Below are 24,941 nucleotides of genomic sequence, written 5' to 3'. Positions count from 1 at the left end.
TGCGCATACTCTCAACATTCAACACAACGTTCGAGCTCTGCGCAGACTTGGCTGGCTAGTTGCTGCTACTGCCGGAGTTGGCAGCCCTTCTCATAAATATGAATTTAGGAGGCTTTCTACTCATGATGGTATCACTTGACCTTTGTTTTAACTCTGCCAACTCATTGGACAAAGACTTGATGGTGCGGGTCAAGCTCTTAAGATTAATTAATTCCTTATCCTTGGCCTTACTTACGAAGACCTGAGACCTTTTTCCAGTTTCTTTGGAGTCCTTTGATGGCTCATCATATGTGATTACTCAAATTGCATGCAATTACTTTCAACTGCAATTTCCTCTTCATAATTTTCAACTAAAGTTGGCTTCGTAGTTCTCTTCACGAACTACGTGATGCTTGTTGATAAGGAAGATGTGTAATAATCAATGGTGATGGAGTCACGAGGTTTCATATTTTCCAGAAATTTATTCATAATGTGATTAAACCTCTGATTAAAATATTTCATTTTCTCTTTTCGATCCATCTTAAGATTTCCCAACTCTCTTAATAACATCGGAGGGGTTTTTTCTTCAGTGAATTTTTCAAGAAAAATCCTTTAAACCACTTCCAATTCTGGATAGAATCTAGAGGAAGAATGTGGTACCATACAACTTCTCTGCCATCTATGGTACATGGAAAAAGCCTACATGCAATATCATTGTAATGTACCTCTAGCATTTGCAGATGTGGGTAGAAGCTGTTTAAGTTGTCCTCCGTCTTCACTACTTTGTCAAGGTCATACATCATTAACAGATTCTTTGGGTGCCTTGACACCTTGTGTAACACACTCGACAATGCAAGAGGGCCCCGAGTCATCCAATCCAGATCTTGGTTTTCCATATCTTTGTCTTTGTGCTCCTCCTCTTCATAAGAGTCTAATGAATCTTCTTCTTCTTCTATGGAATTTGGTAGACCTTCTTCTTCTTCTTCACCACCTAACCCATGCAAAATATGGTATGAGAATACAACATTGTTTGTGTGACCTCCATTAAAAGATGGAGGTTGCTCTGGTTTCTATGCACTTTCTGTAGTCTCTCCTAGTTCTTCAAGATTGGTGAGAACCATATCTTCGACTGTCGAAATCGTTAACCTAGTGGGAGTGGTTGAGTTCTTCTTTGGAAAATAAGGCATATTGTGTACTCTAGGAATAAGTTCAATAGCCTTTGCAAATTGTCAGGTTATAGGTCCAATGGCCCAGATGTGCTCGTAGGAGATTTCACAAGTTTGTTCAAGGCCGAGCTAAGAATATCCTCCAACTTTAGTTATATGAACAAGGGAGGTGCCGGAACATTGATCCCTTGACTAGAGGATGTATGGTGAGGGTGGGTGAGGTTATTAGTGATAAAAATCTGGTGGCCATCATCTTAGCACTAGAAATGTTGACCATGTTGGATCCACCAACATTTGAGGGGTCTCCCCTATATGTGCTCCCAATTAGACCTCACATTGTTTGGGATAGGATCCCCATCCAGAATATGGCTCGATTACTAGTTTCCTAAAGATTTTCCTTGGCTCTAACTTTCAGCAAGAGAGAGGAGTGCAAACGTGCCTTCGAAATGCAAGTAAGTGTGCCTAGTGAGTGTTCAATTGTAGATGTGTTAAGGTTCTTCTACTATGAAGGAAAAGGAAAGTGAACCTCTAAGAGAGAGGTAATAGTACCACTTTGGTAGAAACACACACAAACAAGGGATATCCGCCTAGTATCTAGTGGAATATTCCACAAGGATGGGACGAGCGTTGCAACCACTATAACACATTCTCAATATGATAAGTACTAAAATAACCAAAATTGTTCATCTACTTTAGTACAGGTGAGAAAAACATGAATCATAAACATTCACATAACATTATTACAAGAATTCATAATCCATGCATGAAGAACATGCTGACCACCAGGCTTCATATATTAAGTAAAAGTCCCAATACACATGTATACATCAAAGACCACTAGCTCCAATAGTGGAGTGTTGGGGCCACCACTTACTCCTCAAAAGAACTAGGTTGTCTCTCAATGTTTGCAACGACAATATGCAAGACCAAGGTAGGCTCTGAAATTTGGTTGAGGCAAAAATTTTGGAGGGTGTTGTAGCAACGAAAACAAGTTCCATAAAATTTGGGAAGGGGGCGAATTTATATCAATGGTTTGTGGGACCATTCAAAGTCATAAAGAAGAAAGGGCTAGTGGCATATAGGCTTGCATTACATGCATCATTGGCATGTATACATAATGTGTTTCGGGTGTCTTTTTTACATCAATACACTTCAAATCCTTCACATGTTATTGACTTGAGTCGTTTTCGGGTCATCGATGAGGGGGTGATGATAACATAAGTATTTTTCATTTTGAACCAACAAACTCTTTAACTTAGATGATGACTAGTAGACCATGTAAGGGTCCCGTTAGACAATTATAGTCTTAGTATGGCCTCTTGAGAGGATGTCAAGGAGATTAATCATCATTTCCTTTCTTATTTTGAGACTTTGGGACGAAATCTAAATTTAAGAGGGGGTGTATGTAATTCTCCTCCCTAGTTAACACGAGATTTACGCTACCTTGACTTGGATACATCATTTGATTTATACATTATTCTTTGAGGGCGTTATCATGATAATCTAGAGATTTTATGTATTTTGATGAGACTTGTATTTCATGATATTATAATATTTTGATTTCATTATGATGATGATGATGATGTTGATTATGAAGTTTATATATGATCTACTAGATGATAGTTATATCATGTTTATCAACTTTTACTAACTATTTCTTGAGTGTGGTAGGAAATGAGGATTGTGGACACAAACCATGTAACCATGATAGTTTGAGTCACATTGTAATTCATGTTTATGTTTTGATATTTGATCTTGATGAAAATAGTGGGTATTCTTATATGGATTATACTGATGGATGTTCTCACATTTTTGTAGGCACTGATAAGTGCTGATTGGACAACCCACATATGTATCATGGGGTTGTAGGTGAAGGAGACCAGACATATTTGGAGGTGTATGATCAATGTCCTTGATCATACCTTCTAGCACTCCAACTATGGCTTATAATGAAGTGTGAGGGTAACTTATCCTTGGAGTCGCACAATGTAGGAAATAAGGCCTGTGAACAAAATCCATACCATGATAGTTTGAGTCACATTGTGATTCATGTTTATGTTTTGATATTTGATCTTGATGCAGATAATGGGTATGCTTATATGGATTATATTGATGGATGTTCTCGTAGTTTTGCAAGCACAAATAAATGTTAACCGAACAAACCCACATATGGGTTGTGGGGTTATATATGAAGAAGATCAAACATCTTTGGAGGTGTATGATTAGTGTCCTTGGTCATACCTTCTAGCACTTCAATTGTGACTCACTATGAAGTACGGGGGTACTTATCCTTGGAGTTGCACAAAAGTATCAACAAGGGAAATGAAGAGACTATTGAGTTTACATTTCAACAATATTTATTTCCCTTACTCGGATCACAAGTGTTTGAAGGCCAACCTATAGCACCATTGGAATGTGAGGTTCTTGAAAGACATGAGAGTTATCACCCTCGGCACCAAATGAAAGATAAAAAAAATTGTGATTTAGGTTAATTTATAAGTCTTTATATTATAAATAATTATAAAAAATACTTAGAAAATTATTTAATATCAAATTAATCTAAAGTTAAATAAATATTAACTTTGAAAATTAAACTTAATATGAAAAATAATAATTAAAAGAAATAATTGGACTAAAGTTAGTAAACTAATCTAAACAAGTATATATATATATATATATATATATATATATATATATATATATATATATATATATATATATATATATATATAATTTTTTATTTTTTTTGCGTAAAGGCTACTTCTATTAAAAAAGAGAGAAAAATATGTACAGAGAGGTCAAGACCTCAGAGGGGGCTGAAGCCATCCCTCAACCAGATATCTTGATAGACATAAACCCCTGTGACAACTATCCCGGGATTAAGAATACTTAAGACATGTTTTTCAAATCCCTTACAGACAAAAGTGCGAACCAGAGTTGTGAACATCACTGCTAAACTATCGAGGACTATGGCTTTTCTAATAAACATTCTTCCCTGACAGCCATATACAAAATTTGACAAAACCAATGGCTTTCTGAGCCATGACCTAATACAACTCATTATACTATAATGATGAGTATCGATACCAAACTAGGAGTTGAAACAAAACAGAATTAACATAATCCCGAGAAGCATAACAAAAGATATAAAGACCAGAAGGGAGACTGCCATCAGTGTGCATTGTACCGAAGAAATCAAACATGTTTCAGAGAGTCCGGAGCGTCCCTTTCCACCTGGCTAGGAGAGCCCATCCACATGTCGACTGCATTGTCTCCATCTCTTATGTCGCCGCCACCTGTAGGAGCTTCCAAATTCAGAATGCCACCGGGAGGGTGCTCTTGCTTGACTGCAGGCAAATTGCGCTGTGTAGAATCAACTGGAGGCTGAGGTGCTTCAGGCGCATTCCCCTCTTCCTGCACATTGTCACAATTGAACACAGCACCAGCCACATCTCCCAGAAGAACGCTGTCGTCCTGAGACTGAGATGTTGTGGTATGAACAGAGTTGCTGGGTTTATCCTCCTCCTCAGCTAGGATCACTGTAATGCTGACTGACAGAACGAGTTTATTGAGCCGACTGTGAAATTTGAAACGGGTGGTTTGGAAGGAATTATGCGAGAAGGGCCTGCCATGATCAAAGGGCGGAGAGGACGGGGAGGCTGAAGCCAACGGAACTATGTTCTGGGGGGCAGACTGAGAAGCACGGCCACGATTTCCACTGGTGCCTCCACAGCGAGAAACACCACAGCGTCGCACCATTTTCAAACTAACAGAGAGACCTGGGAAGGGTATTAAGCAGGACCAGACAGAATAGGGCCGAGAGTGGGCGAACCAGGCCGAAACCAGATTTCGGATGAACCCCCAAGCGGCCAGAGCGAAACAGGGGTGCGAGAAAAAAAGCAGACAGACATGGAAGGAGCCGATGAGAGCGATAGCTGAAACCAGAAGCTGAGCCATGAATAAAACAGCCTGCGCAAGATCTCAAACTGGGCGCGCATTCATTGTCGAATGCTTAACCATCATTCTGTACCATATATAATTATAATTTTAATTAACACATCATTATTCATTATTTTTAACCAAATATCTTACAAAAATGTATTTAATATTTTACAGTAAAATGTATTTAATATTATATATATATATATAATTTTAATTAACACATCATTATTCATTATTTGTAGTCAAATATCTCACAAAGATGTATTTAATATTTTACAGATTAAAGTATACATTTTACAGATTAGATTGAAAGGGTATATATAATTTTAATTAACACACATCATTATTCATTATTTTTAACCAAATATCTCACAAAGATGTATTTAATTTTTTATAGATTAAAATATATATGATTAAAGTGAGAGGGTTTTCACATCAAATGAGGTATTTTTTATTAAATTTATTATATATAATAAATAAAAGCAAAATACATTAGGAAAGCACTCCAAACCTAACCATATATACTTATATATATATAATTTTAATTTACACATCATTATTTTAAACCAAATAGGTAACAAAGATGTATTTAATATTATACGGATTAAAATATATATAGTGAGGTTGAGAGAGTTTTCACCTCAAATGAAGTATTTTTGTTTCATTTCATTTATTATTAAATTTACTATATATCATAAATAAAAGTAAAATACATGGGAAAACACTCCAAATTTTACCATATATACTTTAATATGTAAAATATTAAATGCATCTTTGTTAGGTATTTGGTTTTACTGTCATTTTTATTGTTATTTAAATTTAAATAAAGTAATATACTATTATTATTTTAATAATTCAATGGTTTGAAATTGCAATCAAAGGTGGGTATACATCAATTAAATTGCAGGAAATTGCAACGCCATGCTGTAACATCAATGCCGTTAAAGTTATAAAAATGTTGGGATGGATAAGATTCCATAAATGAAAACATCAGGTGATGCTCTGATTAAAATTATTTTTATAATTTTTAAATAAAACCATCACATTCAGAATGAAAACGTGCTTTGAAATTTCGATATAGCGTTTATTGAAACCGCTGCATTTTATATTATTAAATTGAATAAAAATATTTCATTTGAACCGAACGAAAATTTTATAATGATTTAACACATTACAATAGTTTTTTTTTATAATGATTAACGCATTACAGTGTTGATTGCTAAGTTTTTAGTTTTAATACTTTGATCTTTATAGTTAGAGTCAAGGGAAAGAGATCACGTTTTTAGTTTTATAATTAAATTGAACTCGCTGGAGAAAGGGACAACCACTGGATCAAAGTTTTGAGGGATAAAGCAAAGATACATATAATGCATATTGTAAAGATAAATGGCACCCTCCAGTAGAGGAGGATTTATACTCATTTTTCAATTAATATAACCCTGAGATACTGGATGTTTATCTTTAGTAGATATTGGTGGCATTTAGAATGTTGCCTTCTTTCTTCACATATTTCATGCTTTTTTTTGAAAGCAATGTCAAGAGACATTCTATTTAAAGGTAAAATGCACATCATATTTACATCCATACATCCAACCATAACCAGAGAGACTCTAACACAATATTGTGTCTCATATGCACAAATCCACCTCACAAACATAAAAACCAACATGCCACCATAGATCATGATTAGAAAGAGATTTACGTCATCCAAATACAAGCATGGAAAAGAACAATTAAAGCACGCCCCAGCTGGGCCACCCCAAACCAACTCGAGTCTCCACCAAAAAACATCATTTTCTTGATTGAGAAAGCAACTAAGGGAGTGAACCATTAGCCCGAAACACCTTACAAACATGAAAAAAGCATCCGCACACACCACAATTCCACTGCTCCACACATCCACCAATTCAACATAAACTGCAAAACCATACAGCTAAAAAGGAGCCATTGAGAAACTAAAATTACAGCAACCCCTACCCCAAGAGTGGTATCTTGAGTATAACCCCCATTTCCATTTTTGGGCTGTCCATCAGAAAAGATGGTACCCAAGCTTGATTAAAGGCTAACAAAAATCCACCCAAGTCCGTATGGAGATCCAAGTGAGCCCATCAACCGCATCATATAAGATTACACAAAAGAGGAACAAAAAACATTAGACAACAAAAATTACTCCTAGTTCGAGGAAATAAGTGTGAGATTCGGAACACTATCCACAGGGGGATCGATATAGTCACCAGGATCACAAGGGTGATCCGTAAGGTCCCCGTAGGCTGAATCTGAAACAATAAAACCTTCCACCTTTGTGAGCCTAGAATCAATGCTGTTAAGACAAAAGCAAAGATTGCATAACGTTATTTTTATATCTTCCATCCAGAGACTTGAGGTTCACACCACTGTTAATGGCAACCTTCCTTTGTTAACGCCAATACCAACCTAAGGTTCTGAAGAGACCTATGAAAATTCACAAACTAGCGAGACGTAGAACATAGTGTCTACAAGATTTCTGAGGGGACTACAACCACCCCACCATGCTTGTAATGTACATTCGCCTTCCAACCTGCCACAAGATGCCTGCAATTATAACTACCCATACTGCTGACCTCATTCCAATGCATTTTGCCAACCTCGCCCCATGCCATAACTCAATACTACCACCAGTTGGAGAGGATTGTCATATATTAAATCTCAACATTTGCCTAAGTTACCACCCCCATTGGGGATTCACATATTTCATGTTAGTAAAATACTTTAAAATTATTGAAGTTGAATGAAATAGTATTTCAAAAGGTTCTCATAAGTGAAAAGGACTTCAAAAAGTTTTTCCAAGTGAAAAGAAACTTCAATAAGATTTTCCATCTTCAAAATTGGAAGAGTAGTTCCAGGTCTCGTTCAAGCCTACAATTTTGAGATTGTTATGGTAAGTTTGCATTGAAATATAATCCTATATTTAGCTTCTTATTTTTCATTGAATCGACAATTGTGAATTTTTATTTTCAAGAAAATGTCATTAGACTCACAAATATCTACATTATACCATATGCAAATAATGCTTTATATTAAATAATTACTTATATATATATAGTAAAACATTATAATTTGTTCAATATAGTATAGTAAATTTATAGATAATAGAAACTAAAGTTATCAAATATCATTTTAGTCATCTAGCTTTCAGTGATCAATAATTTTAATTTTGTATAGATATATTTTCTGCATGCTATATACATAAAATACAACTATACAAATACAAAAAATACAACTATACAAGAAAACAAAAGAAATATTATTGCCACCACGTATTATAAGATACATTTATTTAAATAACTATTTAATAGTAACTGCACTCTATAAATATTTAAATAATTAAAAAATGTATGATCTATTAATGATTTGAGTGAACGGTCTCTATTTTCAATTAGATGACATTTACCAAAAAAGTTGAATTGACAATTTCAGATCTAAAATCTTACCACTGTACAAAATTTAAATAAAATAATAATCACTTCACTCCAAAATTGGCATTGGTAATAGGATATTGGTGCCAGATACACGCATTTTTCTGTACCTGACATAGTCCAAATTCCGTATCTATGAACCCAAACCGATCTCTTATATAAAATTGAATGGAGGTTTTCGTATCATAGATTTTATTTATTAAATCAAAAGTGGTCTCCTCCACTGGAGAGACGATTGGTAGTTGTACATGCACATCGAGGGATCAGACACAAGTAGAGGAAAGTTAGCTAGAGAAATCCATACCAAACATAAATTCGAACTCAACATGAAGCAGAGCTGCAACTTGGGCTTTGACACAATAGATATCATTGTTTCTTGAATTTTATAAAACTTGGAAATTTTTAGTTGGGGTCGAGATTGTAGGTCGGTCAATGGAATTTGAAGGTACGCATATAATCACATCTCTATAATTTTTTCCATTATAATAATAAATTTTCTCATGATTTTTATCATGATGAGTTATAGGATTTGTTGTTGTGCATCAACAAGAGGACATAGAGGCTTCAGGGAATTGCGATCTATATCCACAAATAATATAGTTACCGATGAAACGGAAACTATTACCTCAAAATGGGTACTTGAGCCCAAAAACCCCAAAAAAACATGAAAATACAATCTAAAAATGAAAATTGCTTATTCCAAAACGATGTTTTTTTTAGGGTAAATTTTCAACATTTTTTCAAATGGAAGTAAAAACCATTTTTTTTTTGAAAAATTGATGAAAAAAACACCCTTAAAAAAATTGTTTATTTTGGAATTAAAAAAAAAGAATTGGGTTACAATCTTGACATTTTTTAGCAATGGAGTTAAAGAGAAAATATCCGGACTTCGAAAAACTGTAAAATTCCAACAATTCTCGGACATGATGTTAAAGATAAAATATCATGTCTCAAATCCTGATAATTCCAACTATTTCCATCCATGTTGTTAAAGAAAAAATATCTTGACTCTAAAAAACCTTGAAATTGTAATTGTTTTCGACCATAACATTAAAGATAAAATATTATAATTCAGAAACACGTTAACATTTTGACACTTTCTCAACCTTGTAATTAAAAACCTTCAGTTTGTAACACATTTCAACCATGAAATTATGGACAAATTATATGACAAACAATTTTTAAAAATGAACAAGTATATGAAAGATTCATTATTCCAAGAGTAATTTTAGCAATGGAGTTAAAGATAAAATATCCAGACTTTGAAACACTGTAAAATTCCAACAATTCTCGGATATGATGTTAAAGATAAAATATCATGTCTCGAATCTTGATCATTCCAACTATTTCCATCCATGGTGTTAAAGATAAAATATCTTGACTCTAAAAAAACCTTGAAATTGTAATTGTTTTCAACCATAACATTAAAGATAAAATATCATAATTCAGAAACACCTTAACATTTTGACAAATTTTCAACCTTGTAATTAAAACCTTCACTTTGTAACACATTTCAACCATGAAATTATGGACAAATTATATGACTAAAACAATTTTTAAAAATGAACAAGTAAATGAAAGATTCATTATTCCAAGAGTAATTTTTAGCAATGGAGTTAAAGATAAAATATTTTGGCTCTAAAAAACCTTGAAATTGTAATTGTTTTCAACAATACCATTAAAGATAAAATATCATAATTCAGAAACACCTTAACATTTTGACAAATTTTCAACAAAACCTTTAGTTTGTAATGCATTTCAACCATGAAATTATGGACAAATTATATGACTAAAACAATTTTTTAAAATGAACAAGTAAATGAAAGATTCATTATTCCAAGAGTAATTTTTATTTCAAAGGATAAAACTATAGATCTTTTCAAATTTTAGCCTAAGACAACGTATCCTATTGTAAGAAAAACCTAAAAATCAAACATCAAAATGAAGTGTTCTTTTTAATGAGGCATTAAAATTTCAACAATTTTAAAACTATCTTATACCAAACGATAACAATAAATAATATCATGACAATATCACTGTATAAACTAAAAAATCAACATTAATTTCTAATATTTATTTACTTTTAATCAAAATATCAACTTTCGTAGATTGAATATCACATATATTAAAGCATACAATCCAAAAAATATAGAAATGACCCATAACTTCATGTAAGATCACATGGAAGTAAAAAATATTTATTTCAAGTTACTATGCAAACATCTCTAAAGACATGAATTTCTTTTAATTAAAACATTAAATCCAACAAACATAGAAATGACTCATAAATTCATGTAAGATCATGGGAGTCAAAATATTTATTTCAGGTTACCATGCAAACTTCAATTACATAAAATGTCTTAGACATTTATTCAAAATCATCAATAGGATCTGGCACACCATCAGAATCAACATCTTCAGATGAATGACTAGACGCAGATGAAGATGACCCATATTCTTCTCTTTCATCAACTAGATCCCCATCTAATTCAACATGCATGCCCACCATTTCAGATTTCAAAAGTCTTTTAGATCTACGACTAGGTTCAGCAGACTCCCATCTCAACATTGTTCCTTCTAGTAGCAACTTCTTTAAAATATCCATGGCCTTGAAGCAAAGGGTTCCTCTCTTTGTTAAATTGAAGTCATAGACAAGTATGTCAACATCCTCCAATTTTAATAGGTTTGTGTGGCGACGATTTATATTTGTACCCTTTCTTTTTCTCTTTTTGGGAATTTTTTTATCAATTACCATCTCTAGCTTGTACACACCATTAAATGGGTGGGTATTTGTGGCATACCAACATACCTCAACAACTGTAATATCTTCATTTTCTTTAATGACTTTTATAACCTTCACAACCCAAAATGAATAACCAAGTGGATCTCCATCTGCTAATACTGATATCATGCAACCCTCCTTAACATCCTGCACAGAACTCCTGTAAAGGTTTTCCATGGCTTGACGTTATGCACACAATCTTCTAGAACCAATATATATTTCTCTTTCCTCTTCCTGTTGAGAATTAATAATGCCTTGAGATTTTTGTTGTTCAACAATGTGTCTTTCCTCCTGTTCATTTGGCATATTTTGAGGCCAAATAAATGGAGTCTTCAAAAGTGTATATTCATTTCCTAATATTGAGATGATATCACTTTGATCATTGAAAAAAGACTCCCACCAAACTGAATCAACAACATCAAAGTAGTCATATGTATCTCTAATACATTTTTTTATTTCTTCCAGACATTTAGAATAATTTATCTCTCTCTTATGCCTTCATGCATTATTGAGTTCAACAACTGATTGTAATAATATTATCTTTGATGCAAATATTGGATGATCTGGAATGAACTTCAAAAATGCTAAACCTGACAACGACCCCATTCTGCAACAGTTGAATACTTCTTGCCCCATATAAGTGTTTTGCCATCAATTTTTTTGATACGAAATTGATGCTGGAAGCTAATGTCATTAAGTTGTTCAATTCATTTCTCCTCACCATGCAATCCCAAAATAAACCTTTGCATGTCAATAGTTTCCTCCAGCACATGAAAAACAGGCTCTGGAATATATGCTTTCTTAATACATTCAATTAATGATGGAAGGCTCCCAACATTCTTCCTCCTCAATGTTACTGAAAAACGACTAAACATTTTATCAATATGGTCATGAGTGTGCCCAAAAAGAAGGAAACCAACCTTTACCTTTTTAAAAATTCCCAATTGAACAAGCATGTTTAGATATCCAAAAAGAACTTGATTTTTATTTTCACGGCTTGTGTTGTCCAATTGCAGATACAAAACTTCAGGAAGAATACCAGACCAATGAGAAAGCACATCATGGATTATAGTTATGGTAAGATTTTCATCATTATGAATATTTGGAGCTGTGAAGTAAACCCTTGGCAACATCTTCCCGTTAAAGACCATACAACCAACCAAGTGAAACTGAATAAAATTTTCTTCCTGTAAATTTTTTGGTGTGCAGACAAAATGTGGCAGAAGTGTTTTCTTTTGGTCCATACCATCAATTATCAAACCCAAATATTTATTTGGATTATCATAACACTTTTTTCTATGTTTATACAATTTTTGTCTTTCACTTGTTTACTGATTGCGATGCTCTTGAAGTGCTTTGACAATGGAATCTACACATAAAATAAAAGAAATCTATTAATAAATATATTTTCATAGTTAATAACTATCCAATTTTTAAAAATAATGTTATGAATGCATACCTCTTTCTGCCCCTTGAAATTTATCTCTTTTTTATTTAAGAGAAGCACATGTACTACAAATCCCCATCCTTGTCTTCTTAGGAATATGAACATTGTTGAATTCGTTCCTCCATATCCTTGTAAAATATGAATATGTGATAAAATTACCATCTCCTTCAACACCTTCTGCATATTATCTGTATAAGTTGTAGATTTCTCGTCTTGAGAAATTATCTGGAATATGTATTGTGTCTTTATTTGGCATACACTCTCCATGCTTTGAAAAGAAGTCTTTCATCCATGACATTGTAGTAATTGCTGATGGTCCAACCTCTCTTTTATAATGTAATTCTGAATAGTATGTAGGTTCTTTTTCTAGTCTTTCTTGGATTCTTGACAAACGAAAATTACTAACTGAATGCAACATTTTGAAATCCTTTCTACAGATCAATGCATTCCCAATATGATAATCATAACCTGCCAGTGTAGATTGCATGCAACCCACTAAAAATTAATTTTGCATGCTTTTATTCATTGACAAATATTTCTTCCTTTGCTCCAAAGCAAACTTGAAATCCATATGTTTCAAGAAATCTTTTTGACAACATTTACTTGAAATTAGATCACCGACAAAACTTCTACTTGTGAGATATTCTACCCTATCCCTTGTATAACTGGAATATTTTGGATTGATATGAAAAGGCCTACTCCTACTCCTAGATACAATATTTGCTTGCAACGTCTCCCTCATTTCATTATTATCTGCAGAAGCATTTTCATCATCAATAGGAGGAATATTATATTGACGAAGATAGTTAGAAAATTCATCACCATCATTGCTTGGAAAATATTCATTACCATTCTCACATGAAGGAAATTCTTCACTACCAACATCTGCGCTTTTGAAATCTTGACTCAGACGAAATTCTTCACCATCTTCATCCCTGCTTTTGAAAACATCCCTTGGAGGACTCAATTCATCATCACCACGACTACCTTTGAAACACTCACTTAGAGAAAATGCATTATTGACATTTGTGCCTCTAAAATTATCATTTGCAAGAAACTCTTCATCCTCCCCTTCATCACCGGTGCTCGCATAATCCTTAGGATTATGAATAAGTGGAAAATATGACTCTATTCATAGTCAAATTATCATTTGCATGAAATTCTTCATCCTCCCCTTCATCAGTGGTGGTTTCATAATCCTTGGGATTAGGAACAAGTGGAAACTTTGAATTTCTATTTAATGGAAATTCTTCATCCTCCCCTGCGTCAGTGGTGCTCTCATAATCCTTAGGATTAGGACTAAGTGGAAACTTTGAATCTCTATTTACTGGAAATTGTTCATCCTCACCCTCCCCTTCATCAGTGGTGCTCTCATAATCCTTAGGATTAGGAATATGTGGAAACTTTGACTCTGCAAATTCTTCATCCCCCCTTCATCAGTGGTGCTCTCATAATCCTTAGGATTAGGAATATGTGGAAACTTTGACTCTGCAAATTCTTCATCCCCCCCTTCATCAATGCATCTCTCATAATCGTTAGTGTTGTTGGGAAAAGTATCTACTCAGAACGCCCCTATCCCACTCTAAGGTGTAACAGTGCCTTAGCAACAAACAAGGAAAACTACTTTCGTATTCTTCTTTATGAAATGTAAACGAAGAGGAATAGGATGAACCAACCTGTGTCTTGCGCTAGTCCGTTGATCCAATCGCTCTCCTCTTTGACAACTTCCGGCTACCTGCTCCCTTACTTGCCCAGCTTCACCAAGTTCCTGCAAGATCACAGAAGAGGAAAACTACACAAAGACATAGATTTACATTCATAAATAGCTTAGGATCAGATTTAAGCTAAACATGCAAATATAACAAAACATCATTGATACACAAGCATGTAGGAGAAACTCAAATAGTTTTATTGATATAACAAGAAGATCCAAGAGGAGATACAACCAAGTGAGTCCCGATCCAGCATCTACCTCCCAGCAAAGGAATCCCTTCTTCACCTCCAACAAAGCATAAATCACCCAATGCACTAATCTCAATCTCAAAACCAACAACAATTCTCTACAAAGTACAAAATTCCAGCCTCCGGATCTCTGGGATGAGGGATCCATATATAGATGTAAGCAGAGAGGATGAGTCAGCTTATGTTTTGACTTGTGGCTTCTCTCTGTCAGTTCTTGCTTCCACTTGGAGACTGAGAGCCTCTTACTCATCCTTGGTCGAACTCAGTGAGGCAAGTGTCATTGAGGAAGATTCTGGAAGCTTCCTTTGTCTGTCCACCTCGTGGAATGACACTGCCATTTGTCATTTCCCACTCAGCGCACCCTGGTGGTGCATTTAGGTGCGTTGCAACACACCTAGCTAGTGTACTGGGGTGCTATGCAATGCAGGTAGCTAGTGGAGCAGCTGAAATGATCCTGATTTGACTGGTTCTGAGCAGTTTCTGGTGGAGAACTTCTGGGAGAAGCTGTAATTGGCTGACCTTGTTCCACTATGGGTAGGAACAACACTTTTAGGGACTTTGGATCCCTTGGATTATGGACATTTCATGCTTAGAGCTGTAAGGCACAAAAATGTCTATAACAGTTGCCCCGTAAAGTATGAGGCCGTTTATCGGGTGAAATGCTTTATTAGGAGGATCCGAAGTTCTTTCAAAGCTGGGAGGAGACCTGTAATAAGATACAATACAATACATTATATTCATACTATTTTCATGATCTAGCTGAGGCGGGCATTCCCATGCTCAGCTTTATAAATTCATTTTTATGTACATAGGACAGACAATCGTCTGATGGTAGACTGATGATTTTGATGAAGTCATCATCCTTTTGGTAGGATGATTATCTGTGCTGCAATGCTGTACATGTCAATTTCTTTATTTTTTCCTGAATATATATCGCAGCCCGGATGGATGAAACTAGATCCGGGGTCTTCAATCTCGTCCGATCTTCACTCGAAGTACAAGTCGATCCATGTGAGAAATGTTTTGAAGTTGAACATGGAAAGACATCGCTTGATTACCAGTTGATGATGTAAACTGTTAACAAGCGCGAGAGGAATCACTGATAAGGATGATGACCCTCAAGGTACTACAGTACAATTCACGTGGTGTGAATAAAGGACTTGGCGTCGAACACCACGCAAAATCTTTCGGTCGAAGGTCATTGATGCATACCTGTCGCCGGAAGTGAGAAACTTGCCATTGAGGCATGCAAGCTTCAAAGTACTGAATGGGGTGTTCCTAGATCAACTTCTTGGATAATGAGCTGATGTCGACAAGAAGCGATCCGTCAAAGGAGGGCCTTAATGAATCCAACATCAATGACACGGAACGGAGCAAATGATTTTGATGGAGGTGAAAACAATCTGATGATATATGGTTCAGGGTGGCGGTCATGAAAGAATGAAGTATAATGTATGGTAGTGGATGGGACACAGGTGACTTCTCTGGATGACTTCTCTTGAACATGTCGGCGACACTTATATGATGGATTGGTAGCATTTACCCCAAATGTGGATGGTATGGTGTGACCATGGTGATGTGACCGGTGAATGAAACAACCCAACCCGACTCAAGCACGGAGTGGAAGTGTCATGTTCAAGAGTGACTTGCTACCAATAAAGATTCTTTGAGTTTCTTCCCAATTTTCCCCAGTCATTGCTGACCAGTACCTCTTTATTTTTGTCAAGCTTGAGGAGGATAACATATGCTTGTTCTATAATTTGCCCTTCGGGCAAACCCATCGCTATGTTTTAACGAGCCTAGCGATAGTGAAACTCGTTCTCGTCTAAAGACAAGTTTGTCGCTATTAATGTTTTTAACGAGTTTAACGACAAAGATAACTCGGTCCTTTTCATTTTTAGAGAGTCTGAAAAGGTACGTAAAGTTAACTCCGGAATTCCTTTTTCGTCATCTAATCCCTTAAATCCGAAAAAGTATAAAACAATACAGAAGGGATGAATTTTTGATAGTTTTAACGAGCCGAACAACACAAGCGCTCGATCTTTTTGTGCAATAATCCCTCAGGTCCAAAAAGAATAAAATATAGAGGAGGGATAGCACTTTCGGTCGCTTTAACGAGCTAGAAGGCCAAAACTCGGCAATCTTTTCATGTTTTACGAGTCAGATGAAAAGAGCTTAAAGAAGACTCGTCTTTTGAGGAACGAGTGATAAAATGGGTAGCAGCTGATTCCAGGTAAGGGTTGGAATTTTCCAAGCATGGCAGTGTCACAAGGATGGCTAGTGAAATCACTCTTCGCAGCTGTTCCTCAAAATGGGTAAACAATCAAATGGAGGTGAATGATCGGCCAATGGAAAAGTGGAGGTGACGGTGCAAACACGACCAAGGCTTTAATGGCTGATAATGTTACATTCACGGTGGTTATTTACCAGAGGATAGTTCATTTTTTAACGAGCTTAAGCGCGGATTGAAACACTTGCTCGGTCTTATGTTTATTTTTTAACGAGCATGAACTATGTGCTAAAACTGCTCGATGCAGGTTTATTTTTTAACGAACTTGAACCCTGCAGTAACACTACTCATGATAAGTTTGTATGCCTCCAGCATAATAACACAAATCGAGGTGCATGCCCCCCAAGCTTCATTGCATTCAACTTGGTGGTTGGAATGAAGGTTTACCTTTGAGATTTGGAAAGGGGATTGTTTCATTTTTTAATGAGGTTGACACAGTAAAAGAACTGTCCTCATGACTCCTTGTTTCATTTTTTAACGAGGTTGACACGAGATAAGAACCGTCCTCGGAGTCCAAATCCATTAGATATAGAAGGTTTCATATTCCACTGTGGCCATTTCCGCCAGATTACTCGGAGGCGGTAGGGCAAAAGTACCCATTAAGGCAGGGTCTTTTAGGAGACCTACTCCGATATTTTGGAGCGAATGATTGCTTCCATGGATCATTGGAATGCTTCCAGTAACTTGAGAACCATTGGGGAGGAAGTTTTGTTGATCGACGATTGTAATCCCTCCTTGAAAGGGAAATGCAATCTTTCTGAAATAGGTCGACACAACAACTGCCATGGCATATATCCATGGTCTTCCTAGTAGGATGTTGTAATCAAGATTTCCATCTATGACTTCAACATTTATTTCTACTGTTTTCCCTCCTAGTTCAACTTTCAAGTTATTTAGGATACCATATGGGGTATATGTCCTTCCATCGAATGCTTTTAACGTCGTCGCAAACCGCGACAAGGTTGGAGATCCTAAAGTTTTCCAGCAACTCGTCGACATAATACATGTAGATGCCCCCTCATCAATAATTGTTCGATGAACAGTTTTGTTGAGGGCTTTCACTTGAATAAGGAAAACTAATTGAGCTGGTAACTGAGGGTCATATCCTTTATGATTAAAGGCCACAAGATTAGAATCCATTGGGTCAATCCCACTTATTGCTGATAATAAAGCTTGCTCTTGGGAGAGGCAATTTTGCAGTACCTCAAGTGTTGACATAGCGGACGGTGATTGGGCCAGGTCCTCTATTATATTATAATTCTGTGCTATTTTTTCACGAGGATTAAATGTCGATTTGTGCACTAATCCCTTTGGCGACTTTATCATTTGTTCAGGAATGATGGGTGCCACAACTTTGGTCAAAGTTGTTGTCGAACTACTAGGTTGTTCATTAGCCTTGTTATTCGACACCTGTGGATTCCCGTAATCTTTATTCCTTGCCAAAGCATCATTTTGCTACTTTGAGATAGACAACATAAGCACTTGGGATCGGGAAGAATTTTGATTAGCAACCAGTTTGGTTCCCGAGCTTGGAAATGGATCAGTCAATACTGCTGAGGTTTTTGAACTCTTAAAGAGTTTCTTAACTTCAGCTTTATGTGGACAATCTCTCGTCCGATGATCCTCATCGCATATATGACACCCCACAGGGGGTTTCCTTTTCCCAGAAGGGTTTGTAGAAGGCTTTTCAGGAGATGACTCATCCTGCTTCCTTTTTCTCCCTTTCTTTTTCTTCTTGCCCCCTGGTTGCTTCAGTTGTTTGCCCTTGTCAGTCGACACGACATTTACTTCCGAGGCAAGAAGTTCCTCATTTGCATTTTGACTAGAAATCTTACAGGCCTTTTTAGATGTAGCCTTTGTCGATTTCGTGTCTGTCGCGCCAATCACGCCATCGATGGCATGAGATTCATTGTTTGATTTAGGAGGAGGAGGAACTAAGAATTACGGTCTAGGGGCGTCAGGTATTTTATCGTAGAGCGTGCCAGACTGAGTGTAAATCAAGTCCAAATATTGCGCACGAGCGATAACTTGCTCTTCTGTGACGACTCCCCCTTTTGCCACATCTTCCGTGATGGAAGGCAGTAATGACTTAATAAACCATTCAGCTAAAAGCTGATCGGGAACATACGTTTTCACCATTCTACGACGACGTTGCCATTCATGTATATGATCAGATATGTGAGTGGCCGTCGTTTGTTTGAAGTTGGTAAGAAGTTCGGTTCCCGTTTCGTACCTTATCGGTAACTGAAAATGGGTTAAGAAGGTTGTGGCTAGGTTACTGAAGTTTTCGAATGAAGCTCTAGGCAATTCGATATACCATTTTGCTGCCGGACCAGTTAACGTCCTCTGAAAAAGGCGAAGCCTAATCGAATCATCGTTTAGGGTGTTTGATGAACACCACAGATGAAATGTCATCACATGATTCGACGGATCTTCACCTGGATTTCCATTAAATTTAGGAATATCTGATGGAAGTTTATGCGGAATCGCTGGCCACCAAGGGGTATAAGCAATTGGATCATTCGTCAACCGGTTTAGATATGGTAATTCTAGAGTTGCTACAAAGGGCAACTGTTGATTCAGGTTAGGCGAAGCGTACCCAGGATAAGATGGAATCGCCTGAGCAATGGGTCTTTGCATACCAGCATAATGTATTTGATGTTGGCAACTTTGACAAGGTTGATGGGCATAACCACTATAATATGGTTGTTGATAACCGCTTTGGAAATGTGGTTGCCCATTACTTACAAAGACTTGTTGCTCAGGTCCTAGATATGATTGCCGGAATGGCGGTTGTTGAGATTGAACCAGCCCTGGTTGTTGGACCATTTGCTGTTGTCCAATACTGGATGATTGACCAAGATGAGGAGTCATAGTACTTGTTTGAGCCTGAGTCGCTCCAGATAAGGAGGCACTAACCTGAGGTTGTGATTGAGTCGTTGAGACAAGAGGCTGTTGTATTGCAACCTGAGAAACTTGGGGTTGACATACAACAGGTAACGCTTGTATTTGCGATGCAGTCACCATAGTAGGTATAGTGGTAATATTCGACACAGGGTGGACTGGTTGCATTGAATATACAACCCTTGGTTGCTGAGGCAGTATTGGTACCCAACCGCTGGATGTAATTCCAGTTTGACCTGAACTTTGTTGTAAACTCCCATATGGTTGTTCTCCGGGAGGAAACAATGAAAAGGCATACTGCCCTCCATATGGTGGAAATCCAGTACTTAAAGGGTAGATTGGCCTTTGAAGACACATTGGATCAACTTGTTGAGTTTCAACATAAGAAATACCAGATGATAATCCAGATGAAGAAATAGGAACTGACCATGTCGTCGAAACAGTCCCCGATTGGACTCCGGCTTGTTGTTGATAACTTGCCGGGACAGTTGGTATACCATCGAACATCGTTGGAGTAGCAGCAGGAGGCTCTGCCACTGCTGCATCGGATGACACAGTCCTGGATGTTGATGGTTGTTCAGACATATCTAATCTATCCAAAAGATTTCCTGGCGATTCTACAAGAACTTGTGATGAACGGAGACTAACTTCGAAGATCAACAAGGGAAAGGTGATGATTATTCCGTTTAAAATAAATTTTAGATGCTTTGACACAACTCGTTTTTTCAGTTTTTAAGAGTCGAGAAAAAACAAAAGATGACTCTAGTCTCCTTCAATTTTTAATGAGCCTGAAGTGACAAGTGCTCAGATGGACCTTTTCTGTTAAGGAGTTTGAAAAGGAACGAAAGGGACTTCTCTGGAGATCTAGGTAGAGGGAGTACCAAACCAATCGCAAAACTGCAGAATACGTTTTACGGTACGACAGTCAATCTTCCTGAATGCTGTGTTCAGTGCATTGCGATCAGTAGGGCGGCCGACACGACTTCCTATGGATAAAAGGTTTTAAGCCTATAGGGGTCTCCCAATATATACTCGATGGTACGTGGGAGCACAAGTCCGTACTGGCACTTATCATCTCACAGTGGAGGAATCACCCAACCATCAGTGAGGACAACAGTTACCAGGCTTTACGACGCCGGAACACGTCTCTAGCCTAGACCTCTATGTTGTGCGTTAAGTTCCAATGCGTTGTTAGATTCATTCAATTTATTTTAAGTTGATCTTTCTTAGAAGTTTTCCTTTTGGGTTCACCACGAGATGTAGATGTAATTCCTAAATGCAATCTAAAGATGATAAGCAAGCTTTTATCTCTTTTCAGCAATGAAAATCCTAGCTACAAGGGGAAAAGAAAGACACAATCTTTTCTCAAAGAGCAAAGAGCACACTGTAAATGCACTTTTCCTAAATCAAGCCATACAAACTATCAATATGCAAATGCACATATGCATGTATTTGTTTTCACTTTCTTAATATTGATGCCTAAAAAGAAAGTTGATGTACAAATCTGAATTTGCTTTCAAGTGAAAAACACAAACAAGCTTCTTTCCGAAATCAAAAGGTAGAGAAGATTACGACACTTTATGATTTTGAAATAAACACTCGTTTATACACTAGAAAGTGACAAATTCAAACCAAAGGTAAAAGTAAAAGTATAATCAACTGTCAACAACAAACAAACTTTCTCCTAAGATCAAAATCGACACTTACGACAGATCTAAATCCAAGGATGACAGTATGACTATTCTACTTTTTCAATGGAAAACTGTAAATGATGTAACAAACACACAAAAACACCTACAGTCTTTTTGTACAAAGGAGGCGGAATTAAGGCAAAGAAAAGGGGTTTTCAGACAGGTACACACACTGATAACAGGCTGCAAAAATCAGAGACAAAACTAGACAAAATGAAGTAAAGAACCTCAGCTGCACAGGGCAAAGGCTGATCAGCGCACCTGTTACACATAGAAACTGAATTGCAGCGCAGGTAGCCCTCTCGGGACCTGCGTTGAAATGCAGAACCTCTTCATAGAGCCTCCGCTGGGGCAGAAACGGGACTTCTATCCGGGTTCTAGGTCACGGTTTGCAGTTTAATCTATGGTTTTTGGCCGAGTAAAAGCAATCAGTAAGGTACAATCAGAGGGATGATTTAAAGGAGGACTAAGAGCTATCACAAAGGGTCATCAGATCATTTGTGAATCAGCTGTTCAAATCATAAACAAATCCAATGAGTGGATTGAAGTAGCAGGTACTTTGCATTTGATAATGGCAAATGCAGTTCGATTGCTACTTCTGTGTTTATGAAACAAACAACAAGAGAAACACAAACAAACTAACTAGACACGTTCCCCAGCGGAGTCGCCATTTTGTTGTTGGGAAAAGTATCTACTCAGAACGCTCCTATCCCACTTAAGGTGTGACAGTACCTTAGCAACAAACAAGGAAAACTACTTTCGTATTCTTCTTTATGAAATGTAAACGAAGAGGAATAGGATGAACTAACCTGTGTCTTGCGCTAGTCCGTTGATCCAATCGCTCTCCTCTTTGACAGCTTCCAGCTACCTGCTCCCTTACTTGCCCAGCTTCACCAAGTTCCTGCAAGATCACAGAAGAGGAAAACTACACAAAGACATAGATTTACATTCATAAATAGCTTAGGATCAGATTTAAGCTAAACATGCAAATATAACAAAACATCATTGATACACAAGCATGTAGGAGAAACTCAAATAGTTTTATTGATATAACAAGAAGATCCAAGAGGAGATACAGCCAAGTGAGTCCTGATCCAGCATCTACCTCCCAGCAAAGGAATCCCTTCTTCACCTCCAACAAAGCATAAATCACCCAATGCACTAATCTCAATCTCAAAACCAACAGCAATTCTCTGCAAAGTACAAAATTCCAGCCTCCCGATCTCTGGGATGAGGGATCGATATATAGATGTAAGCAGAGAGGATGATTCAGCTTATGTTTTGACTTGTGGCTTCTCTCTATCAGTTCTTGCTTCCACTCGGAGACTGAGAGCCTCTTACTCATCCTTGGTCGAACTCAGTGAGGCAAGTGTCATTGAGGAAGATTCTGGAAGCTTCCATTGTCTGTCCACCTCGCGGAATGACACTGCCATTTGTCATTTCCCGCTCAGTGCACCCTGGTGGTGCATTTAGGTGCGTTGCAATGCACCTAGCTAGTGCACTGGGGTGCTATGCAACGCAGGTAGCTAGTGGAGTAGCTGAAATGATCCTGATTTGACTGGTTCTGAGCAGTTTCTGGTGGAGAACTTCTGGGAGAAGCTGTAATTGGTTGACCTTGTTCCTCTAGGGGTAGGAACAACACTTTTAGGGACTTTGGATCCCTTGGATTATGGATATTTCATGCTTAGAGTTGTAAGGCACAAAAATGTCTATAACAGTTAGGATTAGGAATATGTGGAAACTTTGACTCTGCAAATTCTTAATCCCCCCCTTCATCAGTGTTGCTCTCATAATCCTTAGGATTAATACTATGTGGAAACTTTGACTCTACAAATTATTCATCCCCCCCTTCATTAGTGCTACTCTCATAATCCTTAGGATTAGGACTATGTGGAAACTTTGAATTTGCAAATTCTTCATCCCCCCTTCATCAGTGCTGCTCTCATAATCCTTAGGATTAGGAGGAAGTGGAAACTTTGACTTTACAAATTCTTTATCCCCCCCTTCATCAAGGTGATTTCATAATCGTTATGATTAGGAGGAAGTGGAAACTTTGACTAGGGAAATTCTTCATCACCCCTTTCATCAGTGATGCTCTCATAATCCTTAGGATTAGGACTATATGGAAACTTTGATTCTGGAAGTTCTTCATCCCCCCCTTCATCAGTGGCGCTCTCATAATCCTTAGGATTAGGAGGAAGTGAAAAAATTAACTCTCTATTCACAGAAAATTCTTTTTGCTGCCTTTCATAAATGTTGCTCTCATCATCCTTAAGATTAAGACCAAGTGGAAAATTTGTCTCTCTATTCATAGTGAAAGAATTCCTATTACATTCATCAAAATGAATAGATTTGTTGCATGACGAAGATGTCGATGCTAAAGAAAGAAAAACCTCACTATCAGAAGAACCCATGACCTTCAACCAGGAGATGTTGAATGATACAAATGCATTCTCTCCCAAAGACAATATATAACTTAGAAATTGAGAATTTCCCTCTAAAATTTCCCCCCAAAATTTTTCGCCGAAAATTTTCCCTCCAAAGTTTGCCTCCAAAAACTTTTGTTGAAAATTTTCCCTCCAAAAATTTCGTTTTTAAATATTTCCCTCCAAAATTTTCATCTATAATTTACTTGAAAACATATTACTAAACTTTTGGTTTTGGAAAATTTCGCCCCAGTTTCTATTCAAAATATTGGTAGAAACTCAAAATAAATTTTCTATTTAAATTATTTAACATTGACTATGTAAGTATATATATATATATATATATATATATATATATATATATATATATATATATATATATATATATATATATATATATATATATATATATCTCATAATGAATGAAAACTAACCTAAAGCTCATTCATTATGAGATAATATATATATATCTTAAGTTTAAGTTTAATCCCACATTCAAGAAACGATAAATCATTCTCACAGTCATCACTATAAAATAAAATTCATCGTTTCTATTCATCACATGACTTCAAGTCTTTAGGTCTTGTTAAAAAGTTTGGAGCGATTTTGCGGAGGAGCTACATTGTCATAGATAGCACATTCAACGGGAGTTTTACACATTTTAAAGGTTAGTTTTGTTTCTATCTTGATTATTTAAATATAAATTTGGGGAAATTTTGTGTTTTTATGGGAAAAACCACATAAAAAACTCTTTTTTTTTGGGGGGTATGAAAAGGAAAAAAAAACACAAATTTTTAGGGTTTTTAGGAGAAAAATTAAGATTTTTTTTATTTTTATTTTTATTTATTTATTTATTTTTAAATTTTTAGGCTTTTGAAATGAAAAATGGGTGTAATT

Source organism: Pinus tabuliformis, chromosome 7, assembly GCF_031772625.1.
Source record: "Pinus tabuliformis cultivar Carrire ecotype Pingquan chromosome 7, CPIR1, whole genome shotgun sequence".
NCBI lineage: Eukaryota > Viridiplantae > Streptophyta > Pinopsida > Pinales > Pinaceae > Pinus > Pinus tabuliformis.
The sequence above is the reverse complement of the archived record's forward strand: the minus strand, read 5'-3'. Positions refer to the sequence as shown.